The sequence below is a fragment of the Passer domesticus genome, chromosome 5, assembly GCF_036417665.1.
Source record: "Passer domesticus isolate bPasDom1 chromosome 5, bPasDom1.hap1, whole genome shotgun sequence".
In the NCBI taxonomy this organism is placed as follows: Eukaryota; Metazoa; Chordata; class Aves; order Passeriformes; family Passeridae; genus Passer; species Passer domesticus.
In genome coordinates, this window is record NC_087478.1 from 26,302,049 (window position 1) to 26,314,999 (window position 12,951).

A 12,951-nucleotide genomic window follows, 5' to 3' on the forward strand; every position below is an offset into this window, starting at 1 on the left:
AATATCACTTTTTCCTCAGCTTATTGCATTAATCATTATCTTTGCCCCAAGAAACTTAGGTAAAAGTAAACACAGCTATTATGGAATAGCTGCTTTCTCAGCTTTTTACATTGACCTAATAATGGCCTTTCCCACTTTTCCTGTGCACCAATTTCAGAATTTTCAGGGTTCTCAGAATCATCCCTTTCTTTTTCTCTCGTCCCTATTTTGCTTTTATGTGGACGAAATCTATGTTTTTTAAGATGGACTGACTAGGCTTTTACCAGTCACTGTCCAGAAACCAGTCATTCATGAGGTCTTTGATCCAACAAAACACTCAAGTACAAGCTCATGATTAACTGAGAATCCTGTTGTATTTATGGAGTCTATCCCAGAACCCAAATACTGCTGTCTGTATTATTACTTTTCTGAAATTCTGATTTGTATCCAAGCCAGGGGAAAAAAATCTCAGATTTCATATGACCTGCTGTTGTTATTATTCTGGAGGGAAGACTTTACAAGGATTTAGTTGATCTAAAGTGCTTCCATTTGTTACAGGAAAGTTTCCTGGTTTTTATTTTGCTTTGTGATATAAGGTGCTACAATTTCTTGACAGGCTGAATGAGCAAGAGGAGCTAATAAGTTCTCCTGCCCATCTGTCCTGACCAAGACATGCTTTTACTGGTATAGCCACTGGGTGAGTTCTGGAAGGAAAACAGGGGTTTTTTTTTAATTTTTATTTTATTTTACTGTGGTTTTAGTTAATCCAAAAAGTAAAAAAAAAACCAAACAAACAACAACAACAAAAAAGAAACAAAAAAAAAAACCCCAAAAAAAAAAAACCCACAAAAAAAAACCCCCAACAATAAAAAAAAAAAAAAAAGACAAACACCAAAAAAAACCAAAACTCACAACTCCAATTTATAAAGAAAAACTATATTAGGAAATTTATTTTTATTGCTGTTATTTTTTAACCATTATTCAAGTAGAAAGGACTTACAGACTTGGTGGAACTTGGTACGGTTGAAGTCCAAAGGACCCTAGTTGTTGAGCCTCAACTGTTTACACTTTTTCATGCTTTGTAATGTACCTGTTTCTTTCTTCAGATCAGTTTCTGCTTTGATCAATCAAATCAACACAAAAATGTCAGCATTCTGCACTCCAGCCAGCTCACTCCCATCCATGTTCAATGCTAAGTAAACAGCCTGTCTTTAAGCACTTACCAGTTTACTTCAATGCAGAACTCTTTCTCATAAATTTGAACCCACAGCTAGCAGATGAACAATCAAACTCACTTTTTTCCCCATACTGGGAATGTTTTAGTGTTTCTTTTCTCTCACCTGCAAGAAGGGAAAAAAACCCAAACAGTAATATAGCAAAATATACTAATTTTCCATGTGCTCACACTTTGCTGGTATTAACAATTCAAAATAATAGAGTGTTCAGCTTTTCCATGTGACAGCCTCCATTCAGTGCTCCCAAGTTCATTGCCAACTTCATTATCTCGTGCTGTATGTCCTTTAGTAATCAGAAAGTAGAATATATTATTGTATGCTATGATTCTAAGAGATAAAATATCAATTATCACAACTGTTAGAACAGATTCAGCTACCCACTCTCCCCTGCTTATTTAAGTGCATATACAATTGCTCTTGTTTTGACTTCAGTTTTAGGCATCAGCCAGACATTTATATGTATATTATACAAATAACCAGGTAATTTCCCTCAAACAAGTGTTGAAACAAAACTGCACCCCAAACTGTCTGAGGCAACAAATTTTTTATTATGAAAAAAAGCAAGGGAAAAGAAGGTTTTAGAAAACCTGTCTGGTTCCACACATGCATGAATATTTAGTAGCAAGGACAACACATCCTTTATCCCTTGTCTGTGATTACAGCTTGTAAGCAGGAACTTCATCTACAGCACAAACATTCTAGTAACACCTTTCATTTGAATTTCAACTGTAATGATAATTTTTTTAAAATCACGTTCAGTTGAGAGTAGTTCTCTGTCAGAAGAAAGTGTTTTATTGGTTAAATTGCTTGAAATAAAGAGCTGAAGCACCTGAGCTGGTAACACCACCAATCTTTTCAAGCTGTTTCAATTTCCTTACCTTTTGTTTACTTTTTTATATGTTTTCTTTAATTTAAGAGAGACAATGTACAGGTATTTGATTACACCCTGGGATATTGGAAGGAACTGTGTTGATTATGAAATATTTTTCAAGTGAAAGGTTCCATGCAAGCAAGTGCAATGTAAAGAGGAATAGACATTGTAAACATGCATTAAAAGAAATCTGTCAATAAGATAATAATTTAAAATTAAAATTTTCACTGAAGCAAAATTCTCAAGGGTGATTATGGATATGTGTGTTTTGCTCTGCTTGTTTTTCTCCTTTGGCACCAAATGGAACTTTCAGATAAGGATATGTTTGGGTGCATTCAATTGAATAAACCTGTGTGTTGTACATACAGAAAGCAAGGATGTAACACAATTGTTAAAGCTGTTACAGGTGAATTTCAAATAGCAAGAATATGGAGAAAAAGCAGTAGAAACTTCAGCACACCATTGGGGTTTTTTTTTTTTAGAAATCTGGCCTGGTGTCTTCAGCAGTTTTGTTTTCCCTTACAGATAGTACAGCATATTGGTCTAGACTGTCCTGCTGCAGTACATTTCAGGCTGGCTACACACAGGATACATCTGTTTTGCTGTCTGTTTCTACTCTGAAACCAGTATTGCAGCACAGAAAAACAGAAAAGCTTTCTTTCCTGATCAAACAAACAAAAAAAAAGTCTCTTTTATCATTTTTGTGTGATGTGTACACACATAACGGCCATCTCAGTAGGAAAGAAAAACATTCTGAACTAAAATAAAGGACAAGAAAATTAGGAGTAGATTATGCAACAGCTTATGCAACTAGACCAAATTGGTTTGCTTTTGTCTTTTTTTTTTTTTGTTTACAATCATTGTTTTTCATCAAACTGTATATCAATGTCTGTATAATGTTATTTTTGTGCAGATGGCAAACACTATTATACCTGAATTACTTGCTGCAAAATGCACCAAAGTAATCATTTGTATTTCTAGAATGACAATTCTTTTTCATTCCTTGTACAACTCCTTTTCAGAGTAATGATATGACAGCATTGACCAGAGCTGTCTCTTGATATCTTTTGAATATGAAACATCCCTAAACAAATGCTTTGTTGTGTACATGTACAGTGCACCATTTTCTAGTAGAACTGCATCCTGGGGGAGATAGCCTGTCTCTGGAGTCTGTTCTAACCAAATTGGATCCTGCTTGAGGGATTCTTTTATTTTGCTGTTAAGTGTAATGGGAAGTAATTTCTTTTTAGGGTATATTTTTTGAAAGGCTGCATAACTTACCACAGCCAAAGTTGTTGTACCACAGAGAGCATTGGTCTGCAGAGGAAAAGGGAGGCTACCTTGGCACCCAGGAGTTGAGTAAAGGCTGAAAGGTCTGCAAAGGTGCTTGACATTCTCTCATAGACTAGAGCTGCTAGGTGGCATGCTAGAATTGCTGTGGGGTAGAGTTTATGATGATCTGTTTGTCAGACACACTGACACACAAATCCCTCTCATCTTTTTAAGACCTTGAAAGTTCCTAGACATATCCTCTTGAATAGGTTTTCTACAGACAATATATTTTTGTGTTTCGTGTTGGAGCAGCTTATCAGACTAGGGACTGCAAACCTTGTAAGAAAATTTACTCTGCTTCATATCATTATTTGATAAAACCTCCATGCAAATGCAACTAAAGATTTATTCAGACTGAAAAACACAGCACATCAGTGTCCAGACCAACAGAAATTTGTGGGCATAGAAATGTCATTCATAAAGTTTTTTCAGTATTTTTTCAGTTTAAGATTGCTGAATCCCATCTTAAATTCAGAAGAATGATTCTATGAGCCTAGAAGATTGTCTTCTTTCAAGGTCTTTTCATTATTCCACTGTTTCTAGGTAACAAATATTCAGCAAAAATGTTCTTTCCAGAGTACTATCAGAACCCAATTAAGATATTTTTCAGTATATTCAGGAATGTCTTTATTATAATTACATTATTTTATAACCGTGCTCTAAGAATATATGTATATTTTTTCCAGTTTTCCCTGACACATATGAATCTATACACATGGACACAAATATATGCCTATATAAATATGTATATATATTTAGAGCCTAATTCTTCTGTCAATTGAAGTTCTGTCAGTGATCGCAAATGGATAAGATCATCTGTATTTTCAGATTCTGGTGCTCCTTTTGTGCAATTCTTGCTTTTCTATAATCCTGTAATGACAGGACATGGTCTGCTTTCTGCCCATAGCTTGCTTATTCTTTGCTTGTCTGCAGTTCCGCTGTACTATATCTCAATCTACTCTTTTGTTCATGTCCTACATTTCCTTCACCTGTTTTTTTTGTCCTTGCCTTTTTCTATTTTTATCTTCTGCTTTTAATCCCACTTCATGTTTCCTTCAGAGATTTTCAAAATGTTACACTGACTTACCAGAAAATCGCTGCAGGGTTTCATTTTCTCACAACAACTTGGGAAACTCTTCATGCTGAATTCATGTCACTTGAGAATATCTGGATAAATAGACAAGATATTGAAGGACTGAATGTACAAAAATTGCAGGTAATGACTAATTTTAGCCTGACTCTGTCAGATATTGTCTAATTATACACTAATAGATAAGAACAGAACCCCCAGCATGAAATCCCCAACATCTTTCAGATAAATGAGGAAGCTCTGGTTGCAGTTAACTCACATATCTACACTACCAAAACTGACATGAAGAGATCTTTTACTTTTCTTCAGGGAATTTCTTTGGGAACTTCATCTCCCTATGCTATTTCCCACAGAAAATTCAAAAGTCTGACATTGTAACAGCCATCCTCTCTGACAGAGTAATTGTGCGTTGGTCCATCAGGAATACAAGGAACATCACCTTGAATTACACACACAGAATGGGTAGGTAGAAGTTCTTCACTCCTATAACAACAATCTGTTATGTTTCTTCAGAGCTCTAGGTTTTTCTGTGAGAGTTCAGTTCAAGGTTGCTTTTTAGAAAATATCTAGAAAAATCCATATGTATAAAAAAACCCCTATCTATAGGTGCAAGAAATTAAGAGTTTAATTTTTTTTTGGAGCCACCTTATGACTGTGTGTACAAATAGAGCTGAAAATAGCCAAGGGACAAAAGAGAGGTATATCAGAGATGAAGGGTGTCATGTTTGTACATTGTCATGAAAAATAAAACTGCCATTTTGTTTGTTCTCTCAAAAATACATACTTTCATAGTTTCTTCAAATGTTTGCAATCTCAAAGTAACAACTTGATTATATCAATGGAGTCTTAGGAGTTATGGAGAGAAACATCTTTCTCACTTGGAATTGAAATCTGCAAACTCTTAGAATATGAGCTCCAGCATTAGGCTGAATATTCTGGATGAGATTTTTACAAAACAAATGATCGATAATTACTATTCATGAGCTCCCGTGATTTAGTGCTTCCTGAATACCCTTTTATCTGACATCTAAGCAGTGATTTATTTCACTGACAAGTAAGTAGCAAGCAAAATTTTGTGCATGTATTTTTCATTGTGATTATAGTTTTTCCCTACCATTAACGATATAGTTAAATTTTCCTTATAACTTCTGGTTATGTATTTTATTAAGCTTATGAAACAATGGGATTAAACTTACTTCTTTACTTCAGTCTACAGTCTAGTGGTGTATTTCTCGAAAAACTCTCAGACAGTTAATTCAGATTTTCCTGAGTAATAGAATAAAAGCATGTAATGATTAGCATCTCAAAATACTAATGAGCAGTAATGACAGAGCAGAAAACCAACTGAGGTGAAAAGGGGATTAAACATTTTGCATACAAAAAGTTATTACTTTTACTCAACTGACCTGAGCTAAGTTATAGATTTGGTCTCATGTAACAATATGTGAGGATTTGAGGAAAAATTGAATCCATCTTAAAGCTATGAAAAAGACTTAAGTAGATTCTTTGAAATAGAGATTTTCTAAAGGCTATATGCTACGCAAGAATAACAGCAGTTAAAAGGACAAAAATTGGAAGGGTTTTGACAATTATTTTGTCTAAATAGAGTCACAGAATCACAGAATAAGCTAAGTTGTTATGGACCCATCAGTATCATCAAGTCCAACTCCTGGCCCTATACAGGACCATCCCCAAGAGTCACACCACACGCCTGGGAGCATTGTCCAAACACTTATTGAACTCTCTTAGGCTTGGTTGTGTGACCACTTCTCTGGGGATCCTGTTCCAGTGCTCAACCAACCTCTGGGTGAAGAACCTTTTCTTAATATCTAATCTAAGCCTCCCCTGACACAACTTCAGGCCATTCCCTCAGGTCCTGGCACTGGTCACCACAGAGATCAGAGTCTGCCCTTCCTCTTCCCCTAACAAGGAAGTTGTAACTGCAATGAGCTCTCCCCTCAGTCTCCTCTTCTCCAGGCTGAACAGACCAAGTGACCTCAGCCACTCCACAGAACACTTCCCCTCAAGGCCCTTCAACATCTTCATTGCCCTCCTTTGGACACTCATGGCTTTATATCTTTCTTTTATTGTAGCACCCAAACCAGCCCCCAGCACTCAAAGTGAGGCTGCCCCAGTGCAGAGTAGAGCAGGACAATCCCCTCCCTTGCCTGGCTGGTGATGCTGTTCCTGATGCATCCCAGGACAGGGCTGGCCCTCCTGGCTGCCAGGGCACTGACTCAAATTCAACTTACCTTTGTTCTCTTCTGTGTTGCAGCTCTCCAGCCTCTCATTCCCCAGTCTGTACATCCAAGGTTGCTTCATCCCAGGTGCAGAATCTGGCACTTGCCTTTGCTAAAATTCATAGAATTGGTGTTTGCCCAGCCCTCTAGCTTGTTAAGGTCTCTCTGCAGGGCCTCCCTGCCCTCACAGGAGTCAACAGTTCCTCCCAGCTTTGTATCACTTGTGAACTTGCTCAGTATCCCCTCCTGTACAATGTCCAGGTCATGTATGAGGATGTTGAAGGGCACAGGGCCAAGCATGGAGCCCTGTGGAGCCCCACTGGTGACAGGTCACCAGTCTGATGTCACCCCATTCGCTGTAACCCTGTATGCCCAGCTTGTGAGCCAGTTACTCACCCATTGCACAAACTGTTTATCCAGCTCAATGCTGGACATTTTGTCCAGAAGGATCCTCTGAGAGACTGGACCAGAAGCTTTACTGAAATCCAAAAAAGATTACATGAACCGGGTTCCTTTGGTCAGCTGGGGGAGTTATCATGAAAAGAAATCAGGTCTGAAAAACTTGATCAAAACCACCATCATTCTGATGGCAGATATTGATATGTGCATTGTAAATATTTGGCTTGCATACACACTGTGTGGATGTAAGTCAACTGAGATGATGTTTAGAGAACTGGGTTTGGGGGATTCTCAGCTAATGAGGGGCTCACCATTCCTGGCACAGTGGTCATGTGGGATTTGCTGCCTTTGCTGCAATGTGATGTGGTTACTCCACCCACCCTGATAATTACATTTTTGCATTGCTAAAATAATTTTTTTTTAATTGTAGTTAATCCAATTTAATCTGGCTACCTAAAGACTGCTTGACATCTGTAGTCAGAGATTAAAATATTGTGAGGTGCACAGTTTCTTGGTAGTAAGCTACAGCTACTGTGCACTTGGACATTAGCCAAAGTCTTTAATCAAATGGATGTATGGGATTTCATACATTCATATATGGGATTCATCAGAAAAATGCAGGCACCTACTGCTGGTAGTCATCTACACTGAAAGTCATCCTCCACTCCATTCAGAGCTAGAGAGAAATAGCCACTACCATGACACAGTGACTCACCCTAAAGTGAATGTCTAAAAGAGACCTGATAAATCACTCTTCAAAATGCTCAGTCCTCTCCCAACTGTAAGAGCTCAGCTTGGTCATAAAACTTTTAAAGTTAAGTAAAATGTATCCTACCTCTGGCATCCAATTTATTATGGTCTTTTTTTTATGGGATATGGTAATATTATAGATTTACTGAATACTTCCTAAGGGATTTTTTTTTATTACTTTACATATTTTATTTATACCTCTTAGCAGAGAACAAGCCTAATGTTACTTACAGAAAACCATGACAGGCCTTTTCCCATCAGCAGCAAAGAGCAGAAGCATTTAAAAGCACTCAGTAGACACTAGCTAGTATTTTCTAACACATAAGAACTTGTAGATAAATGCCAGAACCATGAGTTATAGTAAGTTTCAGTTCTCTAAAGTAGTATAAAACAAACTTTTACATTATTCTTTATATTTTCTTTTCCCCAGCTAAATGCATTTCAAGTTTTTTTGCTTACACACAGAAGCCAAAAAGATACTGAGGATAAGAGCAATTGAACACATTATGCACAACTTAAATGAAAGGTCACAAAATTATTCTGAGCTTTGTTGTCTACAGAAAATTTAAGTTCACTAATGTTTATACTTTGACTCTTGACATCTGAGAAATTTTCTGGCAGGCAGTTCTGCTTGCATAGAGACACAACTATTATCACAGGAATCAGAAGGTTGAAATTAGTTTTCTGCATAAACTCTCCTTCAAAAATTAAAGGTTTGAGTTTTATTTTAAATCTGTGGCAACAGAGAGGTTAGTGATTCAGATGCCAAAAAGAGAAAGCCTCAAGAGAAAGTCTAGGATTTATTTATCTCAACATTTTAATTAACGCTTCTCAGAAATAACAAATCACAAAGCAAAACAGGTAATACCTCTGGCTTATTCCACAAGGATAAAATCTCTTTTTTATAAAACCAGAAATTTGTTTATTGTATTCAAAGCTTGTAACAATGACCTGAACTTGAGACAACTTTCTGTCCCTACGTCAAGTGCAAAGTTAGATCCAATGATTGCACCTGTGTCTTTGAAGAGAAAAACAAACACTGGGGGGTTTGGAAAAAGATCCAAACCACAGAGAGGTTTCCATCTTAGCAGGTGACTTTTTAGATGGCATGCTTACAGATCAGGAGTGGAATATATAAAAATTGTACCTCTCTTACTAGTGTGGCAAAGGTTTATCCACTACCTTTCGTTTTCTAGAAGGCTAGATTATTTTTTAAAGAAAGGAATGTCAATAATCTACATTACATTAAAAGTTTTTTATATTTTTTTCTTTAATTTTTGCAAATTTTAAAAAAATTTTTGTGGTTACCTTTAAAGACTGATGTCTCAGTAACAGAGAATCAAGCTGATCTTTCCTGACTCTCAGCGACTCCATCAGAGTTTCTCCAGCTAAGCAATGCCTTTAAGTGTTACTGGTTTTACATATTTTATGTTTCTGTTTTCTAAGCAGTCCTGTTTATAAAAAAGATGTCGAACATTTCCTCTTTGGCTCTAATAAAAATGGTATTAAGTGATAAAATACATTGAAATACTCCAGTCTCTGAATCCAAAATATAACTCACAATATCTGTCAGCTGCTGCAGTTACTATCCATACACAGGTTACTTTAAAATAATTCTATAAACCTATTCAGAGCTATAATGACATACACAACAAAGGAAAACTGTTTACAAATTCACAAAAATTCAATATGTTTTGCTTCTAAGTGCTTGAAGTACCATTCATGTTCCTTTTGCAGAAAATAATTTTTCCATTTATTCTTGATATCGTTTACAACCCTATTCCAGATTAATATATTCTCAAATATATAAGAAATACAGTTAAACACATGGAAAAAGTTCAATATTTTGCACTAATATACTCCCAGGTACTGCTCATTGCTGCTAAAAGCTGTTTTAAGGTTTGTCCAAGATGATGACTTGTAGGTCTTTTGATGCTGACACCTTTCTGAATGTGGATCTCAGTGTCTTTGTGGAGACAGTAGAATGCATTTATAGAAGTCTCTGTGAGGTGCAGGGTCTGCATTGTGTGAAATAGGAGAGATTGGTAAAATAAGGATGAGAAAATAGATTCCAAGATATCCTTACTATAAGCATAGTCAAGAACAACTTATGTACCTTCTAGGTATCTCTGTTATGTGGGAGAAGGTTTTTTCTTTATAGTGTTGCAGTGAACTGGGAGCATTTATTTTGTATCTTCTTCTCTCTCAGATGATGCACAAGACTTTTCCCAGCTTAACTGTTCAGTGCCTTTTCTCCTAAAATATTTTAAGGCGTTTCAAAACAAGGCAAGCAGAAAAATCTCACAGTTGTTTGAGGCTGAAATTTATAAATTATAGGCTAGGGATTTTGATAAATCAGTAATCAGCAGAGATTCTCTTACTGGTCCAGGCACAGGCAAGAAATATATGGAAAATTAGAAAATATGTGTTTAATGAGATCTTTCATTATTATATAGGGGAAAATATAGGCAAGCTTTAGGCACATATTTTCTAAACTGGACAATTATCAATTGCTCCTACTGCTCTTTAATAGCACAAACAGAAGTGTGTTCATTGGAAGATGCCTCTATTTGCATGTTAAAAGGACTACTGGAATAAAATGAGCTGTTCTCTACACTTCATTAATTTCTCAATAAAATGGGAAGTGTGGTCTTTGAATGGCTGGCTGATTCAAAAGAGCATGCAATTATTTTAAAAAATAAGAGTCCATAGAGAGAGTGTAGTAGCACAATCTAACCAAACAGGACAATGTGCTGTTGATTTTTGACCTTCTAATGTTCCAGGTTGTCAGAAATTTTTGAAGTGACCTTTTAAGCTGCAGTATATTTGCCATTTTTTATGTCAGCCTCTGATTTTCCTAACCATGTGAGTCACACAACTGCTGTTAATGTAAACTTTTCACCTGAGCTATTGATTTATTCATGTGCCTGCATACACACATACAGAGTAGCAATACTTTGCCAGAATTGAGAGAATGAGAATTGTATTGTGTTACAGATTACATGTCTGTGCTCCTCCTCATCATTCAAAACCACATTTGAAAAATATTTTGCATTTTAGACAAAAATAGAAAACATTCTATAAAGTTCAAAAACAAGACACTAATATTTCCCTACTATACTTTTAATGTACTTAGAAGACATGCATTTCCTTTTCAAATTGAATAAATCTTATGGTAAATGTACAGTTGTCTCTAGAAAAGTGTATTATTTACCTTGATTTCTTCACTATACAGATAAAAAATTCAGCCTTTCAATTTCTGGCTTCTAGAGATTTTTAAATCATTAATAAATTGCTTTCAGAGGCCTATCACATTAATTCTTGGAGGCGAAAGAGGTTGGAAGGGTATGGGATAAAGAATTTAAATTAGGCCTCTGACAGATTTGCAAAGGCAATTTAAAACCAAATTGTGAGTCTCCAGTTTCACATGTCCACTCCTGTGAGAGGTATTCAATCCAACTGAACTAGGCTGAAAATATTCCAAATTCATAGAAGATCTTATTTTGCTATGTGAGAGCCTAGAATCTTCCCCTAACCCCTTCTCTATGTAAACTTCCCCTCTCCACAGAGGTTGAGCTGCTTGAGACCAAGGGTTCAAAGCCCAAACTGATATGGTTCAATAACATTGGCTTGGAGTGATGAGGAATTTGCAAAGTTGTGAGATGTTGTTCCAGAAAGATCACTGGAGTCATGCAAGTTCAGAACTGTACAGTTATTTAAAAAGTCATATCAGGGATAAGTTTATTTTCATTCCTCATGCCCATGTATTACTGGCATTATCCAGGAAAAATGAGACCTTTTCAGAGGTGCTTGCCAAGTAAGAAATCAGGTAAAGGCTGTGCTATTTCTAAATTTAGATGGCAACATTGTGATGAACTGCTATCCATGAATATGTAAAGTGCTGCACAACCTCTCCTTACCTGCTGGGCTGCATGCACTAAGATCTTGGTCCTTTTATTCTATAAATATGGTCCTTTTTGGAAAGTAACACCTATTCCTCATATCGTATTTATACTTCATGAATATATGTTTGCTGAGGAAGAAGTTTGTTGCAAAGAAGAAGAGTGGGACTGATGGACTGCTCTGCCAGCCCAAGACTCAAGACAGAACACACAGTGGAATCACAAAGGAGTTCTGGATTTCTGAGTCCACAGTAATAGAGATGAGAGACAGAAGAGCTGAGGAAGAGCTGAGGAAAACAAAACTGTCCCCATCCTAGATGGCAAAACTGGGAAAACACGTCTCTTCAGTCAACTAATTTGGCTGTGGCAGAAATCAGACTTAGGGCGGGAGTGGGGGAAGGGGAAGGTGGGAGGGGTGGGAATAGAGAGGGGTGTGCCAGGAACTGAATTGATACAGCTGAAAGTATTAGGGAAAAAAATGAGGCAAAAGGTCAGAATAAATCAAGGAAGATTTTACATTTAAATGAAGAAATACTGAATTCCTGGTTAGAGAGATCATGGCTGTGATAACATTCCATGCTGGGCTTCCATACCTGGGTCAAATTATATATGATCCCTTAATCCCTTAAGAAGATTTTTCTATACATCTGAGACAAAACGGGAAGATCTATCCAAACAGTGTTTGCTCCTGCTGTAGCTGTCTCAATGATGGAGGCTGAGAGCCTGAGAGAACCTCTGTTTCACACAAACACAAGAATTCACCAAATACAACACTAGCAACTAAACATAAAACACCAAGGTAACCCCAGCATTATAAACTAACTATTTTCTACAAAAAAATTTATATTCAAATTTTTAACTCAAAAAAAATCTTCACATCTGCCAATCAGAAATTCTATAGAAAGAGAATAGCAACATGAAAGGCTCATTATAACAACACCTGTACTTCTAGAAGAGGGTTCATAAGTCAAGGGTAGTGTCAGAGGACTGACACTGTATGTTATATGACATTGGAACTGAAGAGAGAAAAAGTCATGAATAACAGTTATATACAAAAGTCAGAGGATTTGATTTTAATTATGCGTTTGTGCATATGCCAAAATGAAAATTACAAAAGTCCCAATGGGTGGTTTAAATATATATCTACTTCCAC

At 36.5% G+C, this 12,951-nt stretch overlaps 1 long non-coding RNA gene across 1 annotated transcript; it reads right to left on the reverse strand.

The window, feature by feature from the left end:
- Window positions 1-1,021: 1,021 nt before the first annotated feature.
- Window positions 1,022-1,897, reverse strand: LOC135301428 (uncharacterized). The gene is made up of 3 exons (XR_010363198.1): window positions 1,802-1,897; window positions 1,203-1,319; window positions 1,022-1,093 (listed from the first exon to the last, which is right to left on the reverse strand). It is a non-coding gene; the product is annotated as an uncharacterized LOC135301428 (long non-coding RNA).
- Window positions 1,898-12,951: the final 11,054 nt, after the last annotated feature.